We start from the raw sequence: 10,654 nt of genomic DNA, 5'->3' as shown, positions 1-10,654 counted from the left end.
AAGGTCTAACTGATCACCATATGTGGGGTTAGGAAAGACTTTTTTCTCTAGTCATATTGGCAGTGACCTTGGAGGGTTTTCACCTTCCTCTGCAGTGCATGGGTAGGGACCATGTCAGGATTATCTGGGTATACCTAACAATCATTTATCTGCCATTGTGGGGGTCTCAGGCACTGGTGTACCTTTGTCCCTACTATTTGCTGTCTATGGCACATGCGAACCTAGTCTCCTGTTAGCTGTAATATTTTGGTGTAATTGTGGTTGTTGGATTTAGTGTGCAGGTGCTGTGTGGTTTTGGTGGCCTGAGATATACAGAAGATCAGACTAGATGACCGTGTGGTCCCTTATGGCTCTAAACTCTGGCTCTGAGAAGGTAGCAGGCCAAACTGAATGACCCAAGCTATCTTTTGTCGCAATGGTTGCCTGACTACTATAGGGTCTTTTTTTTTGAGGGCATGGGGGTAGTAAATTGGGAGTTGAGGACAGGGAAACTTACAATTCTCCCAGTCAAACTAGGGAGTTTTAAATGTAATTGAGATAGAACCTTTTTTTATTATTTCTAGTTTCACAAGGAAGCCCTGAGAAGACTATTTGGCGTGCATTGCTAGACTCATCTCCTTGTGTAGCTTTTCTTCCAGTAAAGTTATAGTACCACCTTGCCCATACCCCTAAAATGGGTATCAGTTGGGTATAATCCTTTTTAAATACATAACTTTGACAAATTGAGAGGAGAGCATTTGTCTGCATCACCAATGTAGTTAATATGCTCAGATCCTAAGTGCTTTAACTCCGACTCTTTTGTCATCACGCAAACATGTATCCATGTTTTCCAATGTGCATTACTTTGCATTTATCAACACTGAATTTCACCTGCCATTTTGTTGCTCAGTCACCCAGTTTTGAGAGATCCTTTTGTAGCTCTTCGCAGTCTGCCTGGGACCTAACTATCTTGAGCAGTTTTGTATTATCTGCAAATTTTGCTACCTCACTGTTTACCCCTTTTCCCAGATCATTTATGAATATGGGGTTGAATAGGATTGGGCCCAGTACACACCCAGTACAGTCTCTGAGGGCGTGTTGGGGGAACATCACTATTTACCTCTCTCCATTCTGAAAACTGGCCATTATTCTCCTCTTTGTTTCCTATCTTTTAATCAGTTCCCAATCCTGAGAGGACTTCTCTCTTATCCCTGACAGCTTACTTTGCTTAAGAGCCTTTGGTGAGGGACCATGTTGAAGGCTTTCTGAAAATCTAAATACGTTATATCCACTGGATCCCCTTTGTCCACATGCTTGTTGAGCCTCCTCAAAGAATTCTAATAGATTGGTGAGGAATGGTTTCCCCTTACAAAAAACATGTTGACTATTCCCCAACAAGTTATTTTCACCGATGTGTCTGACAATTTTGTTCTTTACTATAGTTTTACCAGTTTGCCTGGTACTGAAGTCAGGCTTAATGGCCTGTAATTGCCAGGGTCACCTCTGGAGCCCTTTAAAAAAATTGCAATCACATTAGCTATCCTCCAGTCATTTGGTACAGAAGTTGATTTAAATGATAGGTTATAGAGTACAGTTAGTAGTCCTGTAATTTCACATTTGAGTTCCTTCAGAACTCTTGGGTGAATACCATCTGGTCCTGGTGACTTATTACTGTTTAGTTTATCAATTTGTTCCAAAACCGCTTGTAATGACACCTCAATCTAGGACAGTTCTTCGGATTTGTCACCTAAAAAGAATGGCTCAGGTTTGGGAATCTCCCTCACATCCTCAACCATGAAGACCGAAGCAAAGAATTAATTTAGTTTCTCCACAATGACTTTATTGTTCTTGAGTGCTCCTTTAGTATCTTGATTGTCCAGTGGTCCCACTGGTTGTTCAGCAGGCTTCCTGCTTCTGATGTACTTTAAAAAAAATTGCTATTACTTTTTGAGTCTTTGGCTAGCTGTTTTTAAATTCTTTTTTGGCCTTCGTATTATATTTTACATTTCATATGCCAGAGTTTATGCTCCTTTCTATTTTTCTCACTAGGATTAACTTCCACTTTTTAAAGGATGCCTTTTTGCCTCTCATTCCTTCTTTTACTTTGTTGTTTAGTCCCAGTGGTTATTTTTTGGTTCTCTTATTATGTTTTTTAATTTGGGGTATATGTTTAAATTGAGACACCACTTTAATGGTGTCTATAAAAAGTTTCTATGCAGCTTGCAGGGATTTGACTTTTGGTGCTGTACCTTTTAATTTCTGTTTAACTAACCTCTTCATTTTTGTGTAGTTCCCCTTTCTGAAATTAAGTGCTACAGTCTTAGGCCACTGTGGTGTTTCCCCTGCCATAGGGATGTTAAATTTAATTATATTATGGTCACTATTACCATGTAGTCCAGCTATATCCACCTCTTGGACCTAATCCTGTGCTCCACTTAGGACTAAATCAAGAATTGCCTCTCCTCTTGTGGGTTCCAAGACTAGCTTCTCCAAGAAGCAGTCATTTAAGGTGTAAAGAAACTTTATCTCTGCATCTGTCCTGAGATGACATGTACCCAGTCAATATGGGGATAGTTGAAATCCCCCATTATTACTAAGTTTTTATTTTAATAGCCCCTCTAATCTCCCTGAGGATTTCATGGTCACTATCACCATCCTGGTCAGATAGTTGGTAATATAGCCCTACTACTATATTCTCATTATTAGAGATTCTATGGTGCAGTTTGGTTCATTTAAGATTTTTACTTCATTTAATTCTATGCTTTCTTTTGCATATAGTGCCACTCCCCCACCAGCATGACCTGTTCTGTCCTTCCAATATATTTTATACCTTGGTATTATGTGTCCAATTGATTATCCTCATTCCACCAAGTTTCTGTGATGCCTATTATAACAATATCTCATTTAATACCAGGCACTTTAGTTCACCCATCTTATTATTTAGACTTCTAGCATTGGTATATAGCCCTTTAAAAACTTGTCACTTTTTAGTTGTCTCCCATTACATGATGTAATTGAATGAGAGTTTTTTTCATTTGACTGTTTCTCATCAGATCCTACCTGTATTTTATCATCTTCCATACTCTCCTCCTTACTAGGACATAGACAATCTCCATTAATTAGATCCTCCCCTAAGGGATGTCTCTGTCCAACCCATGCTTCTCCGCACGGGTCAGCTTTCCCCCAGCCCTTAGTTTAAAATTGCTCTACGACCTTTTGATTTTAAGTGCCAGCAATCTGGTTCCATTGTGGTTTAGGTAGCGCCCATCCTTCCTGTATAAGCTCCTCCTTCCCAAAAGTTTCCCAAGAGCCTAATAATTTAAACCTCTCCTCTGTATACCATTTTCTCAATCCACTCACTGAGACTCTGCAGTTCTGCCTGTCTAAACTGGCCCTGCGTGTGGAACTGGAAGCATTTCAGAGAATGCTACCATGGACTCCTGGACTTCAATCTCTTACCTAGCAGCCTTGAGGACTTCTCTCCTGTCCTTCCCTGTGTCACTGGTACCTACATGTACCATGACCACTGGCTCCTCCCCAGTACTACACATAGGTCTATCTAGATGTCTTGAGAGATCTGCAACCTTTGTACCAGGCAGGCAAGTCACCATGTGGTTCTCTCAGTCATCGCAAATCCAGCCACCTATGTTTCTTATGATCAAATTGGCCATTACTAATACCTGTCTCTTCCTAATAACTGGAGTTCCCTCCCCCGGAGAGGTATCCTCAGTACGAGAGGATACCACAACATCATCTGGAAGGAGGGTCCCAACTATGGGATCATTTCCCTCTGCTCCAGTTTGATGTTCTCCTTCCCTGAGACTTTCATCCTCTTCAACAGCACAGAGGCTGTCAGACCAGAGTTGGGACCTTTCTACTATGTCCTGGAAAGTCTCATCTATGTATCTGTCTCCCTTAGCTCCTCCAGTTCAGCCACTCTGGTCTCCAAAGCCCGTACATGGTCTCTGAGGACCAGGAGCTCCTTGCACCGAATGCACACATACACCACCTGCCCATAAGGCAGGTAATCATACATGCTGCATTGGGTGAAATAAACTGGATAATCCTAAACTGGATAATCCCCACTCTGTTGCTGGACTTCTGCCTGCATTCTCTTCTGACTCCTGAAGTTAGTTCCTTTGTTGAGGTTTTGTTTTTAATCGGGGTGTTTTTGGCTTAAGTTAAAAGAAATTTAAGGAATGTTACGTGTATTTAGCCCTCCACTCTCCCACTTCCCCTGTAAACTCCCTCGCAAAACTCCCGTTAGCCACTCCTGTTTGCTAGTTCCTCTGGTCGCTTAGGAGTGGTCTTTTTAAAGCCCTGATCTTCCTGAGTAGCCCCACCCTTGGTTAAGAGTTGATGGGTGCTAAAGGGCTTAGGCATCAAAGCCTCGTTAAGAAGATCTCGGCTCTCAGCCTTGCCTAGCAGGTTGCTAGGCTCAGCACCCACATGGTCAGCACACTGTCCCCCAAACAAACAGACCACATGGTATATTTCAGTCCAGTAGTTAGCACAGCACAACAAACACAAACACACAGACAACAGACAACAAACTTACCCCACAGGTCACATAATCGCTCCTCCTTCACCTGGAGAAGTCCCTCGCAAAACTCCCCTGTTAGCCACTCCTGTTCAGTAGCTTCCTCCTGTTCGCTAGCTAGATTCAAATCTAACTCAACACAAAACAGAAATTGCCTTTCCATTTATCTTAAAATCTATATCACACAAGGACCCACAGCCTAGGATTTTCATTAAAAATACCCAAAACCAAACAAACACAACAAAAGAGCAGCAAAGAATCCTGTGGAACCTTATAGACTATCAGACGTTTTGGAGCATGAGCTTTCATGGGTGAATACCCACTTCGTCAGATGCATGCAGTGGAAATTTCCAGGGGCAGGGGCAGGTGTATATAATATATACACCTGCCCCTGCCCCTGGAAATTTCCACTGCATGCATCTGACGAAGTGGGTATTCACCCATGAAAGCTCATGCTCCAAAACGTCTGTTAGTCTATAAGGTGCCACAGGATTCTTTGCTGCTTTTACAGATCCAGACTAACACGACTACCCTCTGATACTTAACAAAAGAGCAGGATACATTGTAGAGCAGTGGCTCTCAAACTTTTTTACTGGTGACCCCTTCCACCCAGCAAGCCTCTGAATGTGACCCCCCCTTATAAATTAAAAACACTTTTTATATATTTAACACCATTCTAAATGCTGGAGGCAAAGCGGGCTTTGGGGTGGATGTTGACAGCTTGCGACCCCCCCCCCATGTAATAACCTCATGACCCCCTGAGGGATCCCGACCCCCAGTTTGAGAACCCCTGTTATAGAAGCTGTTGAGAAAAAAAAAGCAAATGCAATTTTAGATCACATTAACAGAGGCATAGCATACAGGTCATGGGAGGTGATAGTACTGCTCTCCGTGGTGCTGATTAGGTCTCAGCTGGAGTACTGTGCCCAATTTTGGTCACGAATGTATAAAAAGGATGTGGAGAAATTGGAAAAGATCCAGAGGCGAATGACAAGGATAATCAGAGGAATGGAATGCAAGCCATACGAGCAAAGGCTGAAGAAACTGGGTAAGTTTAGTTTGGAAAAGAAAAGATTGAGGGGGGACACAATAGCTGTCTTTAAATACTTGAAAGGCTGCCATAAAAAAGATGGAGAAAAGTTGTTCTGTCTTGACACAGAGGCAGGACAAGAGGCAATGGGTTCAAATTGCAGCATAGCAGATTTAGATTAAATCTCAGGAAAAACTTCCTAACCATAAGAACAGTAGGACAATGGAACAAACTGTCTAGGGACTTGTGAAAGCTCCTTCACTGGAGGCTTTCAAAAGGAGGCTGGATAGCCATCTGTCTTGGATGGTTTAGACACAACAAATCCTAGACTAGATGACCCTTGAAGTCCCTTCTAACCTATAACTCTATGATTCTAGATGTGCATCATAAATGTACATCACACCTGAATGTTTAACTGTGCTCTGAAAATGATGAAAAAATTTGAATGCTAAAAGGTAGACAGTGTTTGGGTTGCAACCCTTAGAATATATTTTGATGTTCTCATGTAGGTTAGTATCTATAGAAGACACCCAACCTCCATGTACGAATAACATTCTGCCAATAGGTTAAAGAGTATCTTTTTTATGGCTTTGAATACATCTTTTCACCAAATCTCCTTCAAACTTTTGAAGTTTCCACTGCTAAAAGAAGGTAAGTTCAAGAAGATAATTAAAAAGGGTAATTAAGCAGTGACAGATCACATGTTCTATTTTGCTTGCATGATATATAGGCAATATGCATAAATATGTGTCACAGATCTAACTATAACATTTCAGCATCAAGAGCAATATAATCTGTTCCATGAAGGATGGTAAAATAAAACTGATAATTTGAATGAAGCTCACATGATGCTGTTCAAAAGAAATAATGGACATTAACCAAAAAGTGCAATCCATCTACAGCTAAAGTTCAAAATCTCCTAACATACAAGAGTAACCATATTTTTGTTCAGAGCAGATTAGGTATATCTGAATTATGAGGCCTGGGTGATGTAATGGTCTATTAAAAAAATCAAAGTTAAGCAAAGAATAGCACAGTAAATAAAATTACATCACACTTAACCAGGCAGATCTATAATACAGCTAGAGTTAAATGAAACTTCTAAAATAGGTGCAATAAATATACTACAGCATTCAAAGCCTTTGTGTGATACCTATCAAACATTCATTATTTTGTTGGCAGTCTTCCAATAGTTATTTTCTCACACATACAGTACTTGATAAGACGTGTCTAGTTCACAGCATCAACATTTTTTTATTGTCATAAAACAATGCTGTATGAAGTCATAACCACTTCATACTTTATTAGAGTGTAATCAAGGTGTCATAACATTTCTTCTCAGATCTGGACCTTAGCGTCCAAAATATAGGTGTTAGCATGAAAACCTCCAAGCTTAGTTACCAGCTTGGACCTGGTAATTGCTGCCACCAGCCAGGAATTATACAGTGCCTAGCTCACTGTGGTCTCCCCAAAACCTTCCCTGGGGGACCACAAGACTCAGATTCCTTGAGTCTCACAACAAAGGGGAATAAACCATTTCCCTTCCCCCTCCTCCCCTCCAGGTGTTCCCTCCCTGGGTTCCTGGAGAGATATACAGAAGCAAGCTCCGTGAATCTAAACAAAGGGATTCTACCTTCCCTGTTTTCAGTCCTGGAAACACAAGTACCGAGAGACCTAATCTCTCTTCCCCCTCACCCAGAGGGTATGCAAAGTCAGGCTTAGTAAATCTAACACAAAGAGATTTTCCCCCTGACTTCTTCCTCCCACCAATTCCCTGGTGAGCTGCAGACTCAATTCCCTGGAGTCCCCACTAAAGAAAAACTCCAACAGGTCTTAAAAAGAAAGCTTTATATAAAAAGAATGAAAAAGGATATAAAATATAGTCTCTGTATTAAGGTGACAATATATAGGGTGAATTGCTTAAAGGAAAAAAATGAATAAACAGCCTTATCCAAAAAGAATACAATTTAACACATTCCAGCCTCTAAACACATGTAAATACAAAAAAAAACAATATAAACCTATTGTCTTACTATCCTTGTACTTACAACTTGGAAACAGAAGATTAGAAAGCCTGGAGATAGAAAACTCACTCTCAGAGCCGAGAGAGCACAGACACAAGACAAAGAACAAAGAACTCACACCCAAAACTTCCCTCCACCTAGATTTGAAAAAGTCTTGTTTCCTGATTGGTCCTCTGGTCAGGTGTTTCAGGTTACTGGTGTTACCCCTTTACAGGTAAAAGAACATTAACCCTTAGCTATCTGTTTATGACACAAGGCAAACTACATTTGTTGAAAAACATAATGAGCTCCATTCACCCATGGTGGTGGTGAACTGTTTGTGCATGTGTGTGCATAAGCAAATTGCACTCCCTGCATCCCAAAAGGAGAGGGCAGACAATGTTTGTACCAACAAATTCTCTCAGTCTAGAGCACCGGAGACATGATCTAGAAAAGGCCTTAAACAATTGCACTCCATCGATGCATCCCTTGCTGCCCTGATCATGCCACTTTCTCAGAATTGTCTTCCTTCCACCTTAGTATGATGTAATATGCTCTGAATCCATCCAGCTCCACAGGTCCCAGATAATGTATGGTTTTAAATAATGTAACTAACCCCTTGAATTGCATCCAAAAGCAAAAGAAAACCCAGAGGAGAACATACAACAGCTGTGTATTGTGCTCTTGAGTACCCAATTCACTATACAGGATGACATTTAAATTTGCAGCAATTAAAGCTTCCAAGTGGTCTTCCAAGATTCCTGGCTAGTGGGAGCTGCGAAGCCAGTGCTCTGGGAGGAAGCAGCCACACCTCCACCTAGCAGCTGAGTGAGGGGGATGTTGCTACTTCTGGGGAGCCCCCCCAGGTAAGTACCGCCCAGAGCCTGCCTCACCCCGTCCTGTGCCCCAACTCCCTGCCCCCTTCCCACACCCAAACTCTGTTGCTGAGGGGAAGCACAGGGGGCACAAGACTGTCCCAGCAGTACGCCCGGCACAGGGGCTGCCTGAGCTTCTCCTGAGCCAGGCGCACCGGTTGCTGCAGAAGTCTCAGAGGTCATGGAAAATCATGGAATCCATGACTTCCGTGACCAACTTGCATCCTTAGCAATGAGATATGAAATTCAGCTTCTCATATATGGCTTACCTCCTCCAGGTCTGACAAAGCCTTAAATCTTCTAATGGAGACTTTTTTTTCTTATATTGCTGGTGAATGCAAGATCTGACTAAAGATATTAGCCACTAGACTTCATGGCCTTTTCTTATAAAGATCAAATGAGGCTCACAAAAAGGAGACTTACACTAAACTACACTAGAAACATTGTTTGTCATTCATCAAGTTCAAATGACAGATCACAATCGCAGTATAACTGCTCTATTAATGGACACAAAACATACATTCAGTGAAAGAAATCACCTTTGGTAAATATCAAATTGAAATTTTCAGACTCAAATGTGTACATTTCAGAAAGTTACAAGCATGTTGACTGTGATCAGCTGTTGTCCATATCCACTGAAGGCAGTTATGAGGGATGTACCTGTCCTCAGCATCTCCCTGTAGGAGGTCCCATAATCCTACTATATCCTGCTCCAGGAAACAGTGAGGTAACAGGAAAGGAGCAGTGAAAATGTGTCCTGGCCTGCCTAGAGAGATCTCATTGAACCAACCTATCAGAGCCAAGCAGGCTCAGATAAAAGAAGCTGCAGAGCCTTAGCAAGTCAATTCCTGGCTGGGACCAAGGGCAAGGAAAGGTGGTCCTCTATGGCCTTTGGGGCTTGAGGGGTAGCCAGAGTTTATTTTTCTGTCTGCATTTGCTCAAGCTGGGTTTTCTGGGAGAGATCATTTAAGAGCCTTAACCCTTATCTAGAGGTGAAGTTAAAATGAGCCAGGTAGGAAGAGGCTCAGGGAAGAAGCAGGAACCAACTGAAATTGAGCCATGCATACTATTTGCAGAACTTGGACAGGCGGTTCTAGGCCCACCCAAGACTAAAGGCCTCCCTCCTCAACCACTAAGCCCAGGCTGCAGTTAAGTACTAGGGACAACAAAGGAAAAAAGAGGAACAGGAAAGAGGTCAAACATTGAAAACCAGGAGACCAGAAGGGGATGCTGAGCAGAGAAACCCAGACTGCACCCACCACTCCTCAATGGTGTCTTAAGGATTCAGTGGACACTGTCCAGAGGAACTCTGCCTGGAAATGTGATTGAACAAGGAAACGGAAATAGGCCCTACAGTTGCAGAGTACTTCCTCTACCCGTTCAGCTTCCTCCTCCTGGAGCGATGGATGGCCATCATGGCCAGTACCAGGAGAAGGTGGACAAGGAGGTCCCAGGACTTTGTGAGGCCATACATGGGGAGAGTAAGAATTAGGAAGTTGGGGAAAATTACAGCCAGAACCTCAGTAAAAATTTCTGGAGGAACCAGAAGAGGGGCTGCAGCCTGATGCACTTTCTGTAGATATGTGCCAGGGTTTCCCTCTTGCTGCAAAAGAGACAGTTTTCAGGGAGTTCATGAACCGCACCAACTACATGCCCTTGCTCACGGCTCCAAAGAGGAGCTATTAACTAATAACCCCAGGAGGCTGTGGAATCAGAATAGAATACATATTGGCCCACCAGGGTTCCTCAGCCTCTGCAGGTCGCAACAAGTCCCACCACTTGGTGTTGAGATGGGACAAAAGCATGAAGAAATGGATTGTATGAAGCATGAGCTCAGATGTTTTCAGGGCATGGTGTGGAGGCACACCAACTGGATGTCATTCAGCCAGCTCAAGTGGCATGTGCGAGCGTGGCCAAGCAGGCTCAGAGGGCAGAAGCCTGATGTTGAGTTCCGGAGGGCCAGAAATGAGAGGTGGGAAGTGAGCCCCATCCTGCAGGACCTGCACAAGGAAAATGAGAGTAGGAGGCAAGGAGCACACAACAAGTCACGTGCACGGTGGCAGGCCCGTGAACTGACAAAGCACCATGGGGCCAAGAGGTCTCTGAGTCTGGTGATAACCGCCAGTGTCATCACTGAGTGCACGAAGGGGGACTCACTACCTTCACACGAAGATGGGGGTTGTGTAGCTGGTGTTCTTGAGGAGGTTCTCCCCTTTAGAGGCCACTA

This window comes from Gopherus evgoodei, chromosome 2 (genome assembly GCF_007399415.2).
Source record: "Gopherus evgoodei ecotype Sinaloan lineage chromosome 2, rGopEvg1_v1.p, whole genome shotgun sequence".
Taxonomy (NCBI): domain Eukaryota; kingdom Metazoa; phylum Chordata; order Testudines; family Testudinidae; genus Gopherus; species Gopherus evgoodei.
Note: the sequence above shows the minus strand (reverse complement) of the source record.